The sequence below is a fragment of the Gobius niger genome (genome assembly GCF_951799975.1).
Source record: "Gobius niger genome assembly, chromosome: 1".
Classification (NCBI taxonomy): Eukaryota; Metazoa; Chordata; class Actinopteri; order Gobiiformes; family Gobiidae; genus Gobius; species Gobius niger.
The window spans coordinates 22,558,011-22,580,918 of NC_136852.1; the positions used below are offsets into that span (position 1 = coordinate 22,558,011).

The window sequence follows — 22,908 nt, forward strand, 5'->3', positions numbered from 1 at the left end:
CTGTCTTGCTGCTGTCCCTCGCTCCGTCTCTTCTCCTCTCTCTCTGCTGCTGCTGCTGCTGTCTGCCTCTGTGAACTCGTTGTCCTCATTCCAACAGCCTGGTTTTGATACATAGTGTCCTGAGAGTTTTCTGCTGCCGGGGAGAATGTGGGTCAGCCCTGGCGAGGCTGAGATAGCATAGACACGCGGATGAGTCGCTGAGGGGAGACGTCACATGTGGCATTACACGGGCTGGGCTGACAAAGGCGACAAATAAACCAGCCATTTTAAAGACATTTCGACCGCGATAACCGGGTAAAGGTGGATGATCAATCGCAACTGAGTCAAAATCACAACTTGTGTGCCAAGCCTGTTTTATTGGTGGAGAAATTGGGAAAAGTAATGTAAAAACTTACCAAGGAAGTGTGTGGGTAGCATTATATGTCACCAAATTCAGTTATTATGTGTGTTTTCTGTTGTTTTTCACTTCGCCACACTCTCAGAATAGTTTCCCCTGAATCTCACCATGCTGCCTTTTGTTTTTGTTTTCCCTTTGCAGCCTTCGTGGAGCTGGAGTGGACTTTGGTCTGGTTCCTGGTTAACGCGGCGGTCCGGGAGGGGGGAGGAGGAGGAGGAGGAGGAGAGGTGCGAGGAGAGCAGAGGAGGGCTAGAGGGGAGGGGGGAAGCGCACGGGGAGAGGGAGAGCCGGCAGCAGGAACAAGGGAAGTGAGCGCGCGCTGCGTTCATCACCAAGTGTCGGTTCAGTTGTGGGCATGCCCAGTAGACTTCCCCTTGCAGCCTGAAAAAAAAAAAAAAAAAAAAAAAAAAAACGTCTCTAAATATGAACAACAGCGAGAGGCGAGTGGAGTTTTGTTGCCGCTGCTGTTGTAGTGAGAGTGTGGAGGCAACAAGAGCCGGTGGAGGAAGTGAGAGAACAAGAAGAAGACTAAAGCCTGTACTCCGTCCGTTGTCCCCTGTGCGGCCGGCGACTTGTGCTTCAGAAATCGCGGAGAGAGCAACTTCAAAAGGCGGCCCCGGAGGGAGCTGAAGTGTGAAATGTGATCCCCCATGTCCAGGTCAGTGCACACAAAAGCTTTAATACAATCCTCACCAAACTTTAAAAAAAAAAGATATATATATTGAATGTATCTACTTTTGGGACTTCAGAAAGTTGTCAGTGACAAGGTGCAGTATTGGTCTCATTGTGTGGAGGCTGTGGGGCGTGTGAGCTGCAGATGTGGTTGTGGCATGTTGTTGAACAGTGGTAGTACACGTGTTTAAAGTTTGCCGAATGCGAGCCACGTGGTTTCGATAACGCAGAAATCATACAGACGTATTGTAGGCAGGGTCCGCGCTGTCACTCGTGGGTGGGGAAGATTGCTCTGCTAAGTTTTTCAAGGTGTTACTTTTGAATGTAGAATAAATCTTGTGAAAAAATGGAAACGAAAATAGACAAGTTCACAGTATTTAGAAGCTCGCCATATATGGGGGAAAATGTAATGTGTAATGTGTGTTAGTTAGTTTGTATTGTTATGACATGTTTTTTATATTGATACTCGCGGCTTATTGTTTAGTGTTCAGAAAGAAATACAACTTAAGGCTTGGAACTACATGCAATACATTAAAGAATAATAGAGTAAATTAAAGACAGCAAAGGAAATAACATCAAATACACCTACTTTATTTAACATTTATTTATGGATGAAAAAAAATGTATACATACATTTTATATGAAAATTATATACTTTATGTACTTGCGTATTAGTTTTTGAATTTTATCACGTGACATTTGGGAGGAGTCAGCGCCCCACAGTTACCCCAAGTGTGTTTTTACAAGAGTGCATAAGACCTGTGTCAAATTTTAATTTCTGCAGTATTCTGCATGTGGGAATACACAAAATAGAATCTATTAGGTAAATGTATGTTGTATGTAAATGCTTTTGAAAAGACAATACTCCCATACTCCCAATTTTTTTTATTTTTTAGAACTGATTTAAGATTGGGCTGACATGTGTAAACAAAACAAGTCTAAAGACAGACTTATTTTCAACCTTTATGGGCAACGGTGTGTAAATTCTATGTAATTTTATTAGCTACCGTATTTTTGTCAACCCTGGCTGTAGTTATACAGTCGATTAGAGGTTATCAGCTAAAATGTAAATATAGGATGATCTCAATAAATGAGACTTTTGCAAACCATGGAAATGTTTAACAATGTGCATGTAAACTGCTGAAAATAAGAAATGACTTTACAATCAACTTAAAAGAGGACAAATATTACAACATGAGTTTGTTTGTTTGTTCACGATATTGTAATTTAGCATTTCTTCCAAACCACAGTTTCAGTGCTATCTTTACAATGATCTTATTGCCCACTTCTCCAGTTGATTAAGTTAGTTTTCCTGTGACAGTTTAGACATCATTAATGACATTCAGCAGTGAACGCATTTGTGATTTTGACATGTGATTCTGAGCTCACCTGTCTCAGGACATCCTCTGTCCTCAGCCTCAGCCCCCGGGCCCTGTCCCATTAGCCTCCCCGGTGCACCCTCAGTCTGACAGGCCGGTGTCAGCAGGCTTCTCCAGAGACCACTTTGTTGACAGGTTTATTATTCCCGAACCCTGGAAGTGGGGCACAGCAGGGAGGCTATACACACAGCTCTATAGGAGGATTATGACTTTTGACTGTTTGGCTTCTACCGTGTCTGGCTTGTTAGGAGCTTAACAAGTCTTCAATCTCGGGTTGAAAACTTGCTTATTTTGGCTCTTGGTACCTATAGGACTGTTGTGGCAGCTATTATTCTCTCTATATCGGAGGCTACAATATCTATGGAGCAGGTCAGTTTTTATTGAAGAATGATAACAAGTATATACCAGTGTGTGTAAAACTGCTTCACTTGTGTTTCAATTCATTTAAAGTCTTCAAACTCTGAGGTAGAGAAGCTTATGTTCTATATCCATTGCTTTTATCGTATAGTGCACTCTATTGTATTTACTGACACATTCAACGCAAAGAAAGAAGAAGAGTATTTGATTCTTTCTTGACCTTGATTCTTACTGAAAAAAAAAATCTCTTTACTGTTTTACTGCCTGTTTTATGTTTTCTTTTGTTTTACAAATGGTCTTTTCTGACACTTGATACACATTCAAGCGGAAAATGATATCTATTTTCTGTAGAAAGAAGCTTCTCCTTGAGTTAACAAAAACATACAAATGTTTTTTATTTGACAATTCCTCAGATTTATTGTAAACACAGGTCTGCTTTAGACTTGGAGATACATTTTCTTATGTGTTGTGTTTGCTTCAATCATCGCAACATGCCACACATTACTAACTCTGGGCTCAGTCCTCTTGGCCTGAAAAGGCTTCATTATGTTACACTTTCACTCAGAGAAATTTCAATGGAAGTAATTCCAGCACTACAGTATAAGGTATGTCCACAGTCTAGGAACCAAAGTAGTTTAAATTGATAGTTGAAAACTTTCTACGCTATGGGGTATGTCAAATTGCAGACCTAGAACTGTGAAAAAAGTCAAATGTCAAAGTGTTCAAGAAGTTTGTGCAAATAACTGCAAAACTATGATGAAGGTGCTCTTTGGTGTTCAAAACCAAACCACTTTGGTGAGTGAAAAAAAAGCCAAGGCCATCTTGTATCCTTTACATTTCCTCTAAATAGCCTCTAATTCACGGGCTTCCTGATCTAAAAAGTATTTACATCTTTTAGAGAAAATGTCAAGAAAAACACATATTTCTTTTAAGTTTCTTAATTTGCAAGTTTCATTTACAAAGGTCGAGTATGATCTAATTGAAATCTAATATATAAATCACATATTAAATATTAACATTTTCATTTATATGTTTTTACCTCTCGGATGTACTATTAAACTGTTCTGTCTTGTTTGTAGTTTTAAAAGGTAATTGGATAGTTATATTCATCCATTTCATTAAACTGTCAGGATACTGAAAACATCAACAACATCCCTCCTGTTGAGACAACGAGAATGTTTCCCTCGCAGCGGGTCGTTGAAATCAAGCATTTGTAAGATGACCTGAGACAAACCTATTGCTTGATTACCTGAAGTCAAAGCAAAGCAGCCACATCTCCATGGAGACGAGCCGGTGGTGTCCTGCTCCCAACAAAGTAACGAGTCAGGTCTGAGTCCGAGGTCACAGTAAAGACGTTCACCTTGTTTTGTGGATTTTTTCATAAATAAATTGGCTTCAACTTCTCTTCTTAAGCTCGTACTTTTTTCAGCTATGTCATGTCTTTCTGAGCTCCATTTCCACAGACAACCTAATGGACTGTAGCTCATGCTTTGGCTGTGGCATGCTAGCAGCTGTACTGTAGCTCGGAGACAGTATCTCTGTTGGAGCTGCTTATATCATGTACAAGACCCATTTATTCCGGCGCTGGGTTAAAGACTGATCTGGTCTCTGGAGCCGGGGTTCCCATGCGTTCCTCTATTGGAAGGCTTCATGATCCATCACACAGCGGGCGGCCATGTTTTCTGAAAGGGCTCTGAACTTGTTACCTCCCTCTTGCCTGTTTGCCTGAATGTCAAGACCATTTTTCTTTCACTCCACTCTTCCCCTTCCCAGGATCCATATAATTGGTTCTTGCATTCACAGAGGCTCCTAGTAATGAGGTACAATTACTTTTACTCAGTAAATTCTACATTTTTTTCTTCTGCTTAAGTTTTACTTCAGGGATATTTTTAAGTAACAATATTTTTACATTTAGTCATATCTATCATTTATAAAAGTAGGAAATTACTTCATTACATTTTGGCCATATTTTGTTATAAGTTTACAGATAAAATACTTCTAATTATATATATATATATATATTTTAAATCTTTTAGATTATTTTCTTTTTTTTTGCATTTTATTGAGTTTTATTTTATTTTTTCCCAAATTTTTCAGGCCACAGCCAACCATTTATTATTATTATTCTGCCATATTAATATTTATTAATTACAGCAGTGGTCTTTAAATATTTAGCCATTGAAAAAGCATAGAAACACACTGAGTCTGTTATTTCGTTGTTTTTATTATGCTTGCAGCTTTTTAGGCTTATTTCTTGAGAACCACTACTGGTTACAAAATAGATCAAATAATTTGTTAATATCATCTTGTAACTACTTTTGACGTTGACCACATACTTCTGCTGCTTGATTAAGTGCATTTGGAAGACAGACACAATACTTGCGTAATACATAATACGTCCAGGACTGGCCAGGTTTTGCCTGTTGCTTTTGTCTCCAATTGAGATATCAAGTTTTCCCCGTGACCTTTTCAGTGGGCGCGTTTCCTCCGCCTCCTCTTGGTGTCGCCGTAGGTCATCAGCCTTTTTCCCCAGTACAATAACACCATGTCCATGCTACATTATCTACAGTTGGTCAGCCTGCCCCTGTAGCTTTCTATAGACCATTCACCAGACATGGCACGTATTCAAAATGGCAAGGGCCTTTTATTCTGCGGCCGGCAGAATTCAATCACTTTTTCCCCGTTGAGTTTAATGAGCAACTTCAGATAAAGAGAAGCTTATGGTTTGCAGCATGATGGAGAGGCTGGGCTTTTTTGTTTCTGGCAGAAGAGAGCGCATAGGCAGCGCTCGAGTGAAAATGGAGGTTTTGTGTTTGGTGCAGGGGGGAAGGTGATGGAGATGTCTGAAGCGAGAGCCGCGGAGTCTGCTGCTGTCGGGGGTCATTCAAGTTCAGAACATGCTCTTCAGTTATTCTGTTGGATCATTCTGTCTCCTACAGCTGGAACGCAGTGAAAGAGCCAGACGTGGAGATTCAAGTCAGTGACGCATTCAGGGCTTTACTGTTTATCGCTTTACTGTTGTAATACTTCAGTAAATTATTTATTTATTTATTTTATATTTTACACTTTCTATTTTTAATACAATATTGTGGGGTTGTGTAGGAATTAATGTAATTTTTCTATCAGACTGTTACATAATAAAAATTGTTAAAAGAGGTCTGAAAACTTTCTAAAGTCTCTGTAACATTGAGACAGGATTATAACATTTCACAACTTCAAATCACAAAAAAGCATATTTGTAGCTTATCCAAATCCAAAATGAATCCCATGCAACTCATGTTTCTTAGTCAAGGGATGCAGCAGGCCTAGCGTACTAATGTTGTGCCCCTCGGCAAGACACCTTCACCCACACTGCCAATTCCTGTTACAATTGTGGCTTCTTGCGCAAAACTATTGTCACGTTGGCCCAACACTCTTTGCTGAAAACAATGTAACATTTCTTTCAGTTCAATTCCGCTCATAACTAAACAAATCACTGCTGACAAAAAATAAGCGTGATGCTTGGGTTCCAAATGTGTCCTGTATAAAAAAAAATTCCAACAGCCAACCTATTGCAACGCATGATGCAATATCTATTCATAAGGAAAGGATTGTCTCTGTGTCTGGACAGGTGGATGTAAAATTTCAGGAGCATAATGTGAAGTGTATCCGAATGTATAGGCAGCATGCGTGTTTTCACATTTTGTGTGTGCTCACATACACAGCAATGTCCCTGGATTATCCCGTTACGTAAGCGTGTGTGAGTGGGTGTTTTTTTGGAGACAGATCCTGAGGGTGTGGGAGGGCATCAGAGCGTTCTTATGGAGAAACCGCGCACGGTTGACGTTGGACTTGAGTTTTGTTTTGAGGTTAAAGTCCGTACTATGTATCAGCTGTCGGACTGTGTGTTTGGTTTAGGGACATAAGAGCGTCAGTGGCTACGTCAGGGTGCTCTGTCTGACATCACAGTCTCTCTCCTCTCACTGAGCTAAAGCAGAGCCTGTCCCACACACACATATAAACACACGCGCACACACACACACACGCGCACACGCGCGCACACACACACACACACACACACACACACACACACACACACACACACACACACACACACACACACACACACACACACACACACACACACACACACACACACACACACACACACACACACACACACACACACACACACACACACACACACACACACACACAGGTCTCTCGTTCACTGAGGTCATCGCCGGTCTCTGGGCTGTCCGCACTGCCAGCTGTTGTGGATACCGTGTTCCTAGAAAACACAGCACCTTCTCCATAAACATGCGCTGATTTATGAGATTCAGACAGGTCTGTGTGAAGACAGGTTTTGTCCAGCCACAGACGTCCTTCTCCTGGACACATGTTTGAATTAAAGAAGTGACTATATATCGGTACAAGTGCTGCCTCCAGCTCATTGATTTTAGATAATTTGCTGTGAGTTAGCAACAGTACAAGAACTCCTGCAAGTAAAATGCTGTGATTAGACACTGGTGGTGAAGAGGGAGAGGCTGGGGTGGCTTGTTGGACTAATTCTGCTGCCACAGTGGTTTTCAGCAGAGATGGGTAGTACTCTCTTTTACATTTACTCAAGTATAAACTGCTTAAGTCCTTTTCAAACAAGCACAAATCCAACATTAATTATACCATTTTTGGTCACCACTTAATTCTATGTATATTTTGCTAATGTTTAATGGAGGGTAGCTTAAAGGATGGGTTGGGGGATAGAGGAGAAAGTGTTTCTTTCAAGACATGACATTGCCAGCAGGATGCTGGTCTGTCGGGGACAGACAGATGCTGGGTGGATGAAGAAGGAAAGGAAGAATGTCTGAAATTAGGCATACAGCATGGTGTGCTTTTCCAGTGTCTTTGTCCCAAGACAGTTAATTTACAGATGAAAACACAAACAGAATAAATCATATTTTTCTTCTTCCAGAACTTTCACTTCTGTCTATGTCTGTAGGTGAGAGCTGCAGGTCGCCTGCGCCACAGGTGGCTCATTACACTGTCTGTGAACCTGGGCTGATTTATAGTGACCATAAAGACTGTCTGGAGGGCAGTAATGAGCATAGACCTGAATGCACAAGAAGTCACTTGACTTTATCTAAAGCATAACAAATAACTGGAAAGACACTTTGTGGCAGCCCCAAGCCTTGATGAAGAGTTCTGTTTGTGATGGCCTCATCAGGGCTCTTTATTGGTGCTGCATTCATCATTGCTCGGACTCTAGATTGATCAATAAGAGAAAGAAAAAATCTTGATACATTTTTTGCCATATTGTCCAGCCCTACTTTGGTTGCAATTCAGTGCTTTTAAGTCAGTATTTTGGGGATTCTATTATCTAAGACTGTTTTAATGCAGCAGCAGAGTTAAAAGGTCTATGTTATGATCACTTTGTGAAGTTCTTAAATAAATGAAAAAAAAAAAAAGTGTGTCAAGTGCAACTAAGTCTTCCACAAAATGTTTTCCCTGCTTCCTCATACATTTTCCATTGATTTTTATTGATGTTATTGATTTGTTTATTTGGTTGGGACATCACATGTTAATGAACATACATGGGACTCATGCTTGTAAACACACCACGTCAGGTTGTAATCTTGGACTAATTTCCGTTTGCTGTCTCACACTCACACAGTCGAACACCCTCTCATTCATCCTGGCTATTGTACAGTGTTTTTAGTGGTAGGGGAAACCGGAGTTTTCGGAGGAAACCTACGCAGACACGGGGAGAACATGCAAACTCCACACAGAAAGGCCCCACCTGGGGATCAAACCCTTCTTGCTGTGTAGCACGACTGCTAACCGCTATGCCACCGTGCCACCCACTGTGACATTGTTTTCTGATGCTGTTCCCAATATAACTCTCATCGGCCAAATTTACCTTTCAGGTCATGAATCTCAACTAGGCCGTTTCTTATAGGTGACATCCATATGTGTTAGTCTATAGCCCGCACACTTCTATTGCACGTGGTGTGAAAGGTTGCCCCCGAAAAATAAAGGAAAAAAAAAAACATTTTGTCCAGACTGTCCAACTCCTGGGTCTTTCACTCCATTTTTGTGCCTGTGCAGTCCCATTTGTGTGCGTATTCATATGGTAATGGGGGTCAGGAGATGAGGGGGTTCTCACGTTCAATGTGGCACCCGGGCCTTTGTGCTCAAGCTGCCGCCGCCGAGGCCAGAGGTGAAATTGAATTCGGCTCAAATTCCCCAGCGAGTCTGGCCTTGGGCTGGACCCGACTGGACCGGTGCAAGAGGTGCAAGCTGTGACCCTCTGTGAAGGCGAAGCATTCTGGGTAATTGAGGATCGTGATTATTAAGCCAAGACTGAGCCGGAGCCAAAGGGAGCTTTTCCATTATTATTTGTTATTCGGATGGGATTGGGCAATATTTTAATCTTCTGCCTCTGCCTTCTGGGGTCACCAAAGAAAATAATCTGCCGCCTGATGTGCTATTATCAACACATTAATAGTAACGTATACCTACGCCAGACGCCCTTCCTAACTCTCTCCATATTTATTCAAGCTGGGAACTGGCACAAACTGCACTAACCTTTGATTCTTTTTGCTTGAGTTCTTCAAAATTGTAAATCTTTGGGCTATCTAGTATCATAATGCATGCAAGTATTATGATACTTGCACAGATATTCATTGCATGAATATCTGTCCCAAATGTGGCATAGCTTTGAGGCTCCCTGTTGTTGGATTTGGTCAACATTTTACGGTCTTTATCATACAGTATTAAACTTAGTTTTGCAACTAAGGGACTGTTCTCATTTCATGTGGTCCATTGGGAAAGTGCTGGTGTGCTCAAGGGTTTCATTGCTCTGCTTTGGTCACCGGGGAAATTGTCTCTCTGTGAATTGGTGCATGTTTTTTTGACTAATTGGAAAAAAAAAAAGTTTCATGTTGCTTAGGTTTTGTTATTTTCTTATTGTAGGTTTCTTTACTACACTAATTTCTGCTCTCATTAGCCCCCACGAGTTTGATAATTACACTTCACTGCACTTTACAGAACGTTTGAAGACCATCTAAATTGTTATTTTTATATTTTATGAAACATTTACTGAAGTATTTCCTCAGTAAACTGTTTTGTGTGTGTGTGTGTTTTTTCTTTTCCTTTTAACTATTTACAATACCCAGTGGTATCTAATGGCTTATTTTGGCAAGCTAATGCTTTTTGTGCTTCAAGCAAAAATTGTTCTCAAAAGTTAAAAACTGCAGACATATCGGTCTGCAGATTAAACAAGTACGTCATGGCTTTTTCATGTTTGCAATTTCAGGCTTTCAAGGCCGTGTCAGTCCTGTGCTGGACCTCTAATGTTACCCCCAGTACTACCCAGTAAACGTGAACATGTGACCAGGCCCTGCAATCAAGGGCAATTTTCACAAATTGTATCATAATTATGCATCGTCGTTCATGTACACTTTATTATTCTTTGCACCCATGCTTGGAAAAGACAAATTACAGGCAAAATCTGAAGCTGAGTAATTGTGCTCACTGTAATCAGTGGCTGAAGGCTGAGGATAGATAAGTCCATGTAATTTTGAGAACGACCTTGCAGAGGTGCCACTGGATTTTTATGAATAGACTCCTGTGTGCATAACCTTGAGTTTAAAGAAGCGAGTGTGACTCGTGTGAATTCAGCCCGGCACTTTCCTGTGTAAAATCATGCGTCCTTGGGCCTTCACACTAACCTCTTATTTGTGACTTCAATAAAAGATGTGGATGCTTCATAAAACGTCTTTGGACAGCACCAGGGAGATTTTTGAGCATATAAATGACACTTATTTGAAAACTTGCAACAGAATTGATTTTTATTCAAGGTGTATCCCCCCCGTGCTTTCCTGATATTTAAAAATGCATTTTGTTTACAATATTGGAAACGCCATTGCGTATCTTTCTGAAGCATTTGCTGTAAAACGACCATGTACAAAAATATTCTAATATATAATATATAATATATTATATATATATATATATATATATATATATATATATATATATATATATATATATATATATATATATATATATATATATATATATATTGTATGATATTTACGGGATGGAACCGTATGTTTCAACCATTTGAATGATGGCAGATTCTTTGCTTTAGTTGCCAAGACACTATGGACCTTAAACATACCCTGTCCAAGATTAAAAACAAAACAAAATCATTTTGCTGTGCACCGTTCTTATGCTGAGTTTCCTGTTTCAGCCTTAACAAAGAAATAAGGAGTACTATTATTCAAACCACTTGCGGCATCCACCCACAGCGACCAGTCCAGGAAATACGAGACACCTATTTCCAACAGAGAGTTCTCCAATTCTTCTACATTGTGGCGTCATAATTCATTCATATTGTAATGTCTTTTGGTGCAGGAAAACCAGTTCTCTCATCAGTCATCTTTGACCATTTCAGATGCCTCACTTCATATACAGGGAACCTACTTGGAAACTGGTCTACTATTATTGAGCTTTCAATTCAATTTACTCCCAGGCCCAACATAGGAAGCCATACAATAATAGTCTTTGTCAATAGTTCGCCTTCATCTGCCTTTAATGAATGATGGTATCATTGCAGGTTCGGCGTCACCGTGTCATTGATGATTTGCTTTGTTTTTCAGATGTCCTGTATTGAGTACTGTACAATATTTCACTCAATCTTCCATTTCAAGTTTTTATACAGGACGATGCAAATCAAAGCCTTCCTGGTGTAAAAAGTGCAGGAGCTTCAAATACAGCAGAAGTCTTTGTTTTTTGTCAGAGGTTCCCATCTACCTGCTACTCTGGTGTATTTACACTGGTGCAGGAGGCAGAGGTATGGAAGCAATTACGGGGTGGTTCCAGTGGGATCCCAGTAGGTGAAAGTAAACAAGCAGTGTAGCTGAATGTGACAAAACTTCACTACAGCTCAGTGTCTGTCTGAAGGGCAGTGCGGGATGACTGGCTCAAGGTTAAACAGACAGGAGGGGCGAAAAGAGGCCACTGCCCCATACCAGCATTTTCCTCTATTTGTGCTTTTAACCTGAACACTGAACAAGCATAATATTGACATCTACAAAGAATTTCTTTTGGCTTTAGACTTGTGGTATAATCAGAAAACAAGCCAAATGGCCCTACATTTCAAATCGTCGCCAATGTGGCTGGAGGATTCACCTGTTGTGCATGTTTTCGGTTGATGGGGCAAACCGGAGCACCTGGAGGAAACCCATCCAGACATGGGGAGAGAAACATGCAAACTCCAGAAAGGACCACACGGTCCAGAAATTAACCCAGGACCTTCTTGCTGTGAGGCAAGAGCGCTAACCACTCAGCCCCCGTGCTGCCATAGTTATTCATACTAGAGTATTTCAGTTGGTAAATATTTATAGAAATGATTTCTGGGAAACTTTTGCCACTCACCGAAATGGTTCGACCCACTCTTAACTTAACCCATCAGCTGAGGCTACTTCGAACCAATCTAACTGACCATGAGCTCTTTCCGAAGCATTTCAGTGTAAAAATAAAGAAAATAAATAATAAGTCAATGCTTAACTTCACATTGAGGCTGGCCTTCCATCCACTATCTCAACCTGCCACTGTAGTCATTTTAGCAAACGGGTCTACAGACATAATATGTGTGTCTTCCCTCTCTTCCAAATCATAGCATAATTTTGAGCACATTATTCTACGCATCTATTTGTGGCCAAACAACATATTTTGTGGCTATCTTGCCCCGAGCTGCCTCCGTCTGGTCACACGGCTGTTGCGCTGCAGTGACATGTTCATAGCCGCAGTGTGACGCAAGGCCAAGAGATTAATTTGTTTATTCTTGTTTTTGTGGCTGTTTTTCATTCGGAGCTGGAGCAGGGCCAAACTCCACAGACACTGTTTATTTTGTTGAGGCGAGCGCGAGGTGGATGTGAACCTCAGTCGTCTTAGAGCTGAACTCAGGATGTTAACGCCATGATCCAGAAAGGGACGATTGTTCATATTGTGTTGGACCTGGAACTGGTAGATTGACGAGAAGCCAGTGACTCAGACTTAAAACGCAATACACATGTAAGCCATTATTGATTGACTGCGGAATTCTTCCGCAGTCAATTATTGGTTTTCATGTTCTTTATTGATTGACTGCGGAATTCTTCCGCAGTCAATTATTGGTTTTCATGTTCTTTATTATTATTCCTCTTCCATCTTTTTCCCGATTTTCTAGAGCTTTCAGCACCTTCATGCTTTGTGCAATTTATGCAAGTTATGCATCAAAACGTTCCGCATGTTGAGGAGAAGGGTGCTATTACTTTTGGGACTTCTGTAACTTACGGTTTTTCCGCAATCGGACGAAATGTCGGAGATTTTTCCCATTGACTTATAATGGGGCTGCCGCAAATCCATGCTTTTCTGCACTTTTTTCTGCATTTTCTGCAATTTCTGCACTTTGTGCATGTTCAGCTTATGCAACTTGTGGGTTTTGAGAGAAAATTGGCCTTCTGCAGTTTTCCAGTTTTTTAATACTGGAGTTTGAAATTTTTGCATTGGTGTGTATGTGGACCTGTCGCATTAGTGTGTATGGGGTGAATCCAGCCAATCGGGAGACTCCAGGACTTTCAGCCATTTGTGCAGCTTCTGCCAATCAGCTGAGGCCATTTCAACAGTTTGACCAGTTTATGGAATTTAAAAAGTTTATGCAATATTAATAATTTATGCAAAGTAACCACTTTATGGGATTTAACCAGTTTATGCATTTTAAAGCGTTTATGCAATTTACATAATTTATGCGAATTATCCCATTCATGCATTTTACCACTTTTTGCAATTTATACAGTTTATGCAACATGACATTTTATGCATTATACCAGTTTATGCAAATTTGATTATGCAATTTGAAGAGTTTATGCAATTTCTGCATTCGCTTCCCGCATTTCCGCAGTCAATCGCAATGGCGCAGCCATTGCATTTCTAGTTATTATTCCTCTTCCATCTTTTTCCCGATTTTCTAGAGCTTTCAGCACCTTCATGCTTTGTGCAATTTATGCAAGTTATGCATCAAAACGTTCCGCATGTTGAGGAGAAGAGTGCTATTACTTTTGGGACTTCTGCAACTTACGTTTTTTCCGCAATCGGCCAAAATGTCGGAGATTTTTCCCATTGACTTATAATGGGGCTGCCGCAAATCCATGTTTTTCTGCACTTTTTTCTGCATTTTATGCAATTTCTGCACTTTGTGCATGTTCAGCTTCTGCAATTTGTGGGTTTTGAGAAAAAATTGGCCTTCTGCAGTTTTCCAGTTTTTTTATACGAGAGTTTAACATTTTTGCATTGGTGTGTATGGGGGAATCCAGCCAATGGGGAGACTCCAGGACTTTCAGCCATTTGTGCAGCTTCTGCCAATCAAGCACTTTCAACAGTTTGACCAGTTTATGGAATATAAAAGTTTATGCAACATTAATACTTTATGCAAATTAACCACTTTATGCATTTTAAAGCATTTATGCAACTTAAGAGTTTATGCCATATAGGACTTTTGAATTTTAAAGAGTTTATGCAATTTACATAATTTATGCAAATTAACCCATTCATGCATTTTACCACTTTATGCAGTTTATACAGTTTATGCAACATGACATTTCATGCATTTTACCAGTTTATGCAAAATAGATTATGCAAATTAGGCAATTTCTGCAATTTGAACAGTTTATGCAATTTCTGCATTTGCTTCCCGCAATTCCGCAGTCAATCGCAAAGGCGCATTTCTAGTTATTATTATTATTATTATTATTATTATTATTATTATTATTATTATTATTATTATTATTATTATTATTATTATTATTATTATTATTAGTATTATTTTAGATGCCAAAGTAGTTTCAGTTGCAGTACTGCACCCAGGTAAAACAAATACATGCAGAGATGACCTTTGTAAATGCAATCTTTTGACTCTGCCCTTGCACACATTATACATCCACTGTATATTTATGCGTTTCTGCTTTATCATTCCACATGAGGAAGCACAGCACAGCACGCCGAACCCTATATACTCACGGTAATTACAAAGTGCTGACATGTCCATGAGCCACTAAAACTAAACACTGCTTTCACTCACATCTCAGTCAGTTTACAAGGTTTATTATTTTTCACACATGGCCATTCTCCACGGCTTTTACTCGTTATTTATGGTACTTATCGCCTAAATGTTCCTGAATATTTCCTCTGTGTGAATTCGTCTGATGATTGACAGCAGGTAATGAATTATAGAGTTAAATGACAGACCACCGTGCTAAGAGGAAGTGAGCGAGGACAGACAGGCGATCGAGGGCCCAGCAAATGAAACGCGCAGAGCCTGAAGGAGTATCCACAGGACGACTTTATTTCATGGTGTGGAAATGTCCGGCTCAAACCACACAAACTACCGCTCGGTGTGACAGACAGGTAATTATTTTGGCAGGCGGCAGACCTCCCTAAAGCTCTGTGCCAGCCTGATATATGCTGCTGCGGTCCTCTCAGGGGGGGAAGGGAGGGGGCAGCGTGGACTCTCCGCTGCCCCACATAACTCACACTGATGTGGGCTGGGCTGCTCTGATCTCGGCCCCTCTGCCTGGAGCTCAGACTGGGCCTCACCGCGCTGTGCTCCCGTGGGGGGGAGTTTAAGGAGTGCGCGGTGGCATATCCGACGAAGTCTACCGTTGCACTGCTCTTTCATTTAAGCGGAATTTTCGAGTGTAATTATTCAATGTAACTCCGCTCTCGAAGATGCTGTTGATTCAATCCCCCAAGTCAAACATACAGTGCATGGATGGCATGAAATTGGAAGTAGTTTTCCTGGGTGTTAAAGGGATATTTCATGATTTTTGATATAGGGCCTCATTTCTTAGTTATTAAGAGTGTTTTTTTGTTCTTATATTCCTTACATTTGAAGAGTTTAGTTATATTTGAAGAGTTTGGTGGTAGGCCGGTGCTAGGCTAGCGCATGTCTATGGTAACTAGTAGCCTGCATTAAATACCTCTTCAAAATCATGGGGTAGTCCTCCAAACGTTGCCATATCTGATTTGTAGAAAGCTCCTTTATGAATTCCACGTGTAGTAATGCCGGCCGCAGGTAAACAAACCACTGAAGATCCAGTAAGCTAGCAGATCACTCCGCCGCTGCGTAGCTTACAACCAGGAAGCTGATGCTGCTCAAATATAAGTTATTTTATATGGAAAATGGTTATATTGAAAAAACTCGGTAGTCTGGTGTTATAAGTGATTTGCCTCAGGTGCATTGTGCGTGGGTCAGATTGTTTTTAATGCAGGCTACTAGTACCATATACATTCATTAGCCTAGCACTAGCCTAGCACCACTAAACTCTTCAAATATAAGGACTGCATGAATAACAATATATATATATATCAACAACACTCTGGATAACTAAGAAATTAGGCCCTATGTAAAAAAAAATCCGAAAATATCCCTTTAATATCCCTTCTGTCCCCCATAGCTTGCCCCAAGTGCTTGATTTGCTACAGTACAGGGAAAATACGAGAAAGAAGTGTCATATTCAAAGAGACAATACAGATGGATCTACTTTATTTCATAAGCTATTAGGCCGGTAATACTCCCATTAATGCTTATCTGCATATTAATGTTGAGATGCTGGGAGCACAATGTGATACAATTGCAGATTCAGCCACATTTTTGTCACGAGGCCAGGACTCGCAAGAGCCAATTAGGATTTGTGCGGAGGCTAAGACCGGTCATTATGGTCCATCTGCTGCCCCACCTTTCACTGCGAGTTTGTGAAGCATCGATTGGCTCTGTCGGACTCACAGCTACACATGCGGCGGCAGAGACACTCGCGCACCTGCCTCTTGTTTGTATCTTGTTTTATCGATTATTTCTTGCCGGGTGGAATCTTTCACTTTGTGGTTTTCATGCTAATTGCTATGATCCCCTATAGTTATCACGCTATGAGACAGCAGTATGCAGGTATTTGATGTTTATCATAGTGCTGCAGTGCCATTTGAATTCTCATGCATTATTCATAGAACAAGCATCAACCCTCGCAAACTTAATTTGAAATGTATGCATGATCTGATAGACGTGGAGAGAAATATGTATTCTTAAGGTTATTAAAACTCAAGCTTTTTGATATTTCTTGCAAAAGCGACGAAGAAAGGACTTTTGAATTTGCTGTTTTGTTGTGAATGTTTATATTTAGAACAAGCAAAGTCTGATTCATTGAAGTGGATATAACAGAGCAGGCGAAGCGTGGGGCAAAGAGGTCAAGTGCCACTTTGGCTGCCACTGTATATTATTCAGTGTGTGTTTGGATAACCACAGGCAGTAATCTAGACTGTGTTTTCAGGCCATTTTACTGCATATGGAAGATAGGTCTATGATTGCTTAGGGTTAGTCAAGGTATCATCTGCACTGGTTGTGAGTAGTGAACATATGGCCAAAGGGTTTGTCAAACTCTGAAATTATAAGTTGTTGGCTGGCCCAGTTACAGTATATATATATACATACATAAAATGGATGGAAAATTCCTGTACGATGGAGAGCTTACACAAACATATCTTATTACTAACAGCCATGAACGTGAATCCTCTTTCCACTGCTGCTTGTTCTCTAAGTTCTGTTCAATTACAATGTATGAAAGAGAATAGCTAAGGAACTGCACAGACATTTTACATTAGATATGAGTGACTGAGTGAAAAATAACTACAAATATATTGTGTTTTGCTTGTTTCTTGTGTTCACCAAAGTTGCAAACGTTCTTGAAAGACTTTAAAACAGTGGAAGATTGTGGTCTCCTAGTCTTTGGTAATCAAGCTTTCCAATTAACAGGACAAAACAGCTACAAAGTCACCAACATCTCAAGAAATATTTGCACTGAACCCAAAGGCCATTTTGAACTCTCCCATTCAATTGTGGGTGATTATGGTAGAGATTTATTGAATTGTTTCCTCAAATAGCTGTAACAGACGTATAAATTATCCTATAGGCAGTTAAGTGGGCTGTGCTGACTGTATAGTGTCTCTCACACGGGCCTAGTTAAATGAAACTGCATTGACTGGATGGAGATATACTGCTTTAATTACAGGGGCAGTTTCTTTTAACGGCTTTGTTTACTTATTAACCAGAGACGTGCGACGGTCATTGTTTAAGTGGACGGTCACATTGCCGACTGATAGTTGGTGTCGATAATTATTACATGTGTTTTGCATTGAGGCGTGTAATAACGTGGAAGCCAATGACGTTAAGTCTCTGCCTCGCGCGGGGTTATATTGAAGTCAGTAACTCAGTTCTAAAGTAGGACAACGTCTACTCTGTGTTCAGGACTAATCTTGCACCAAATCAAGACCAAGCTGTATTGGACAATCTAGCCTTTTTAGTCCCAATACCAAGATTAGTTTTTTAGAGCAATTTTGATTCAACTATCTAGTGCTAATAAGTGCAGAAAACTATCTATACACTTGAACTGAAAGCCCTTTATTGCACCAGTCATGCCTGTTTTGCTGTAGATCATCTGGTGTATTGGCAGCAGCCCTTTCCCTGCTGAGGTTCAGTGGGTTCATTGTGTCACAGTTGTTCCATTTTCTCCTCGGCCGCTGCCATCTCTATTTATTTTAGCGCCTTGAGTGGAGAACGTCCTCTTCTGTCTGTCTGCATGTTTCTCACACACACTTCCTCACTGCATCCTCTCTGCACTCAGCCGTTGGAAAACACTTCATCTATACGTGCCCCGGCCAGAGCAGCAGTATAGCACGGTGTGGCACCTACAGCGCATTATGAGTTATGGCCGCGCTGCCCGGAGGGGGCCTTGTGGTGGGGAGGAAGGGGAGCATTACTCAGCCTCTGTAGGTTTGCCCCCACACACTTTCTCATGTTCAAGCTGGCAGCGCTGATTGATTTAAGATTCTTAGGGGAAAAATTGTGTATTCCATCATAAAGTGACACATACTGTATACATTAGAGGTATATGTTATGGTGAAGGTTTTACAGGTTTCAGGAAAGAGCAAGGGCTTATCGTCTTACTTAATAGAAATAAGGAAATGCAACAGAAATTAGCAGTCATATTATGAAGAAAAAAAATCGAGTGGTGATCTCATCCCCTCGAGAATCTCTCAATGTGCAGAGGTTGTCATGATTCAGTGCTTCTCTTTTTAATGCAGGTCTATACTCAAATACACAGGGCATTAGCGGCTGTCCTGAGGCAAGACACGTCACACAACGCCTGTGTGATTGTTGTACGCTCGTGAGTGGTGTGTCTACAATAGCAGCTTACTACCACCAAGTATGGAATGAATGAATAGTAATGACTACAGATTTCAGAAGCTTTTCAAGTGTAAGTCTTTATTATTTCTTTCCCCAATCGCTCTTGTTAATGAGCCTCTAAGGCACACTGATTAAACCTCTTAACCCCCGCCTCAACCAAGTGCATTTTCTCTAGTTTACTCAAATCTAAAAGTTTCTCGTGACGCCTCATTTGAAAGCTAAGACCTACAAAACTGATCAGGATTTTTTTTTCTTTTTCGTCACTTTTCAATTGTGTTTTTGTCGTTTGTTTAGTAGGTTATTAGGTTAACCAATCACAGCGCAGTGTTTACTTAGACTCAAAATAAATACACACATGACTCATGATAAAATCTTTTTAGTATCCAGACTCCAACAAGCTTCTCCTTATCAGTGAAATGTGGTCAGTTGGGAGTCCCTGTTGCTTGATGAGAAATCAGTTTTCTTTTAAAAATGCATAAATAGAGCAAGGAGTAACTAAGGGGTAATATTACTGGCTGGGAAGGTAATTTCAGAAATCTCTCGTGATCATGGCGCATGAGAACGGCATGATGACCACAGCAGTTTACAGTAACTTCACAGGTCACACTAACTTCTCTGTCTTGTGGTGGAGAATGAGGCGATAGTGTGAGTCATAGTTTGTGGGGGCTATACTCTGCAAGATCTGTGCTGCTTAATAATTGAAGTGTAAAGATGTGGGACTAGCTGGAGAGGTGCAGGTGCAACAAATAAAATCCACTCCACTATGAAATTTACGGCGCAGGAGCTGTTTCTATACTAGAACAAAAATAGTAATAATGAAAATAGCAAATAATTCTGGTTCTGGTAGATGGGAGGGAGGAGAGTGCTTGTTATTACTGTATTGCCTGCCAGACGCAGGATCAAAGCTGCTTTACTTGATAAGCTATTTCATTCAGGGATGTTGTGTGGGGGGAAAAATAACTACTATTTTCTTTCTATCTTCTTTCTATCTTTCTATCCATCTATTCTTCAGATTTGTACATCTGCAAAAATGTCTTATCAATTGAGGTACTGTGAACCAAGTAATAACTCTATAATGCTCATAAGAGATGAACTGTCTAAAAGCATGGAGAAAGAGATGGGAAAAGTTTGTCTCTCTTTCTCCCCAGCTCTCTCTTTCTCCACTTTGTCACTGTGCTGTCACCCCTTGCACTCCCGCCTTTGTCCGGCTGCAGACAAAAGAGCACTGGCCTGTCATGGAGCAGAGCAGGGGTCCTGGTGCATCTAAAAGGAGGGGAGGGGCAGCCTGGAGGGTGTCAGGGTCAAAAAGCCATTGTCAAAGCCGCGTTGGCCTATTGTTGTCTGTGGTCTCTTGCCCCGTGCTCCTTACCTTGACCGGGACGTCTCCACAGGGCCACCCTCTGTCACCCTCTGTCGTTCAGTCCGGATAGAAATGCATAAATGAAGAACGGCTAACTCCTACCATTTCGATTGCTGCCACACTGTCTGCTTGTGCTCCCTCTGAGGCACAGTAAGGGCACAAATCTGGGTCTTTCTTAACACTGCTTTTTTTTTGCCCTACTTCCATAAATGATATTTCCCCACTATTTATCATTGAGGCACGAACAAAGTCTGTCCAGAGTGAGAGCTTCTTTGTTATGGGCTGATGTAACACCAGGCAACACTTTGTAGGATAAGTCATATTTGAATAAGTTCTAGACGTAATCGACGGAGGAGATTACTTTGTCGTCCCAAAAGACACTATCACTGTCTCACTCAGATGTCTCTGTAATGGCTTTATTTCAGGAATCTCAAAAAGTGGGTTAAACTGCCTGTAGAACCAAAGTGATCCAGCATTTTAGATGCCTTCCACAAATAACAAATACAGCCATCTTTATATAGAGGGCTGCATAGTAGGTATATCGCAAATTAGCATGATTATCACAGTATTTATGAAGTGATATCAATCGCAAGAAGCCTATCATAGCCTAACATAATTATTACAACATCTCTGACTGTGACGCACACATATCTTTGTAAATGTAAATGAAAAAAGCACAGGTAACTTAAACATATGCAAAATTTCTGTTTTTGTCAGGATTTTCAAAATGTGATTTTGTATATAAGCCTTGTTTTGACTGAGTGCTTAAAAACAAACGTTTATGAAATGGTTTAGTGAAATATTACTTTATCATCTCTATTGCTGCACCAAAAATACTTTTCAAATATTTAAATAGTTCTCATATTTTGTATCCCTTAATATACAGGATATTGTCTTTAGAGATAGGGATGAAATTGTAATTAGAAAATGAATGAATACATGAATAAGAATAATATATTGAATCTGCTGTGCTCTGTCCCGAATTTTTGTTGCCCTGTTTTCGAGAAAGGCCTTCCTCTTGTGTTTTTGAACATGTTTTGGCCCATCGCCTTTGCCAGCACAGTATGAACTGACAGTCACCTCTCGACAGGCAAAAGTTCAAACCATGACTCAGCATCCGTGCGCTCGAGAGGGGATCTATCCGGCGCATTTCTGAAGGAGCCTCCTTTGTGAATGATGAGGGGGCTATTGAAGCCGAACTCTGATATGTGCGCCGTCCATGATGGTTATAATAAAGCGTCTGCTGCTTCAAGGGGGGAAATTATGACGAGGGCCAAAGGTGCGCGGTTTAATCTCACGCCTCCAACCGTTTAAGGACTCTCGCCGGACAAACTTTCCCCCCGTGCTGCCGTGGATTTTCTCAGTGTTGCTATGCGCCGGTCTGGGACAAATTGATTATTCAGCCCAGAGCCCAGACATCCAATTGTCTCCTGCTCGGCTTTGATTCACTGAAATGTCACCCTGACTGATGCCAGCGGTGATAATTTCCTCAATGGCACAGTAAACACTAAATATTTACAGAGGCTGAATAGGCAGCGGCAAATGTGATTCAAATGGTAATGTTTGTATCAAAGCTGCCCGAAAAATGCATGCCCAGAACTTATGTGTGTAGCATACAAATAGAACAGCATTTCCCCATGCAAGCAGGGCATCGTTCAATATAGAAACTGTGGGTGAGATGCTGCATTTCCAAGGCCGCTGTTTTGATGCATCGTAGTTTTAAATCGAGGAAGAAACATTATAATCATGTGTTTTTTGAGAGCCGTTAGACACAAAGAACATCGGGTGACGTGTGCTGCAGCCACCATCCATCTGTGTGGATCGGGCTGTAGTTTCAACGCTGACCAGTAGATGGAGAAAGGAAACGTCTTTACGTCAAACGATTGCAGCAGGGTTAAGATCGATCTGCCCATTTTGCATATTAGCCTGATGGGGATGATGTCATAGACTGGCTCAAAATGGGGAGCTGTTACGCCCCGGAGGACACAACACATTTACAAAAGAGTCAGAGGTTATACAAAATAATCATTAAAGTTATTCATTAAATCATGATTATTAATTAAGTAAAAAAAAAAAACACTTCAGTTTCTTGGTGTTTTATTTCCCAGTCAGACAAGTTCACTCGTGTAGATTCGAATGGTTTAAGTGCTTTGCGTTCATGACACGCATATGCTCCTCAATTTAAGTCCATAAAGAGTGAATAAAAAACAAAAAAAATCGAATGGAATTTCAAGGATGAAGTTACATTTTGGTGAAAATATGAAAATGGTCCTCAAGGAGTGACGATGCATGGTGCCTTTTTTACTGTGGATATTTATGAAAACACCATATTAGTCAAATTAATGTTAATCAATGTTATTGTCCTTTACAAGGTTCATATTTTGGAATTATTCATGTGAATTTCTTGCTCTGCTACAATGACTGTCCACTTGCTTTTGTGTAATAAGTTACATAGTCATAACATATTAACTTTTCTTCCGGAAAG

General features: G+C 40.6%; 1 long non-coding RNA gene across 1 annotated transcript in view; it reads left to right on the forward strand.

The window, feature by feature from the left end:
* The first annotated feature begins 672 nt into the window (after window positions 1-672).
* Window positions 673-22,908, forward strand: part of LOC306961650 — a 79,953-nt gene continuing 57,717 nt past the window's right edge. The window contains exon 1 of the long non-coding RNA XR_013792785.1: window positions 673-1,055. This is a non-coding gene — a long non-coding RNA (uncharacterized lncRNA). The remainder of the gene's footprint in view (window positions 1,056-22,908) is intronic.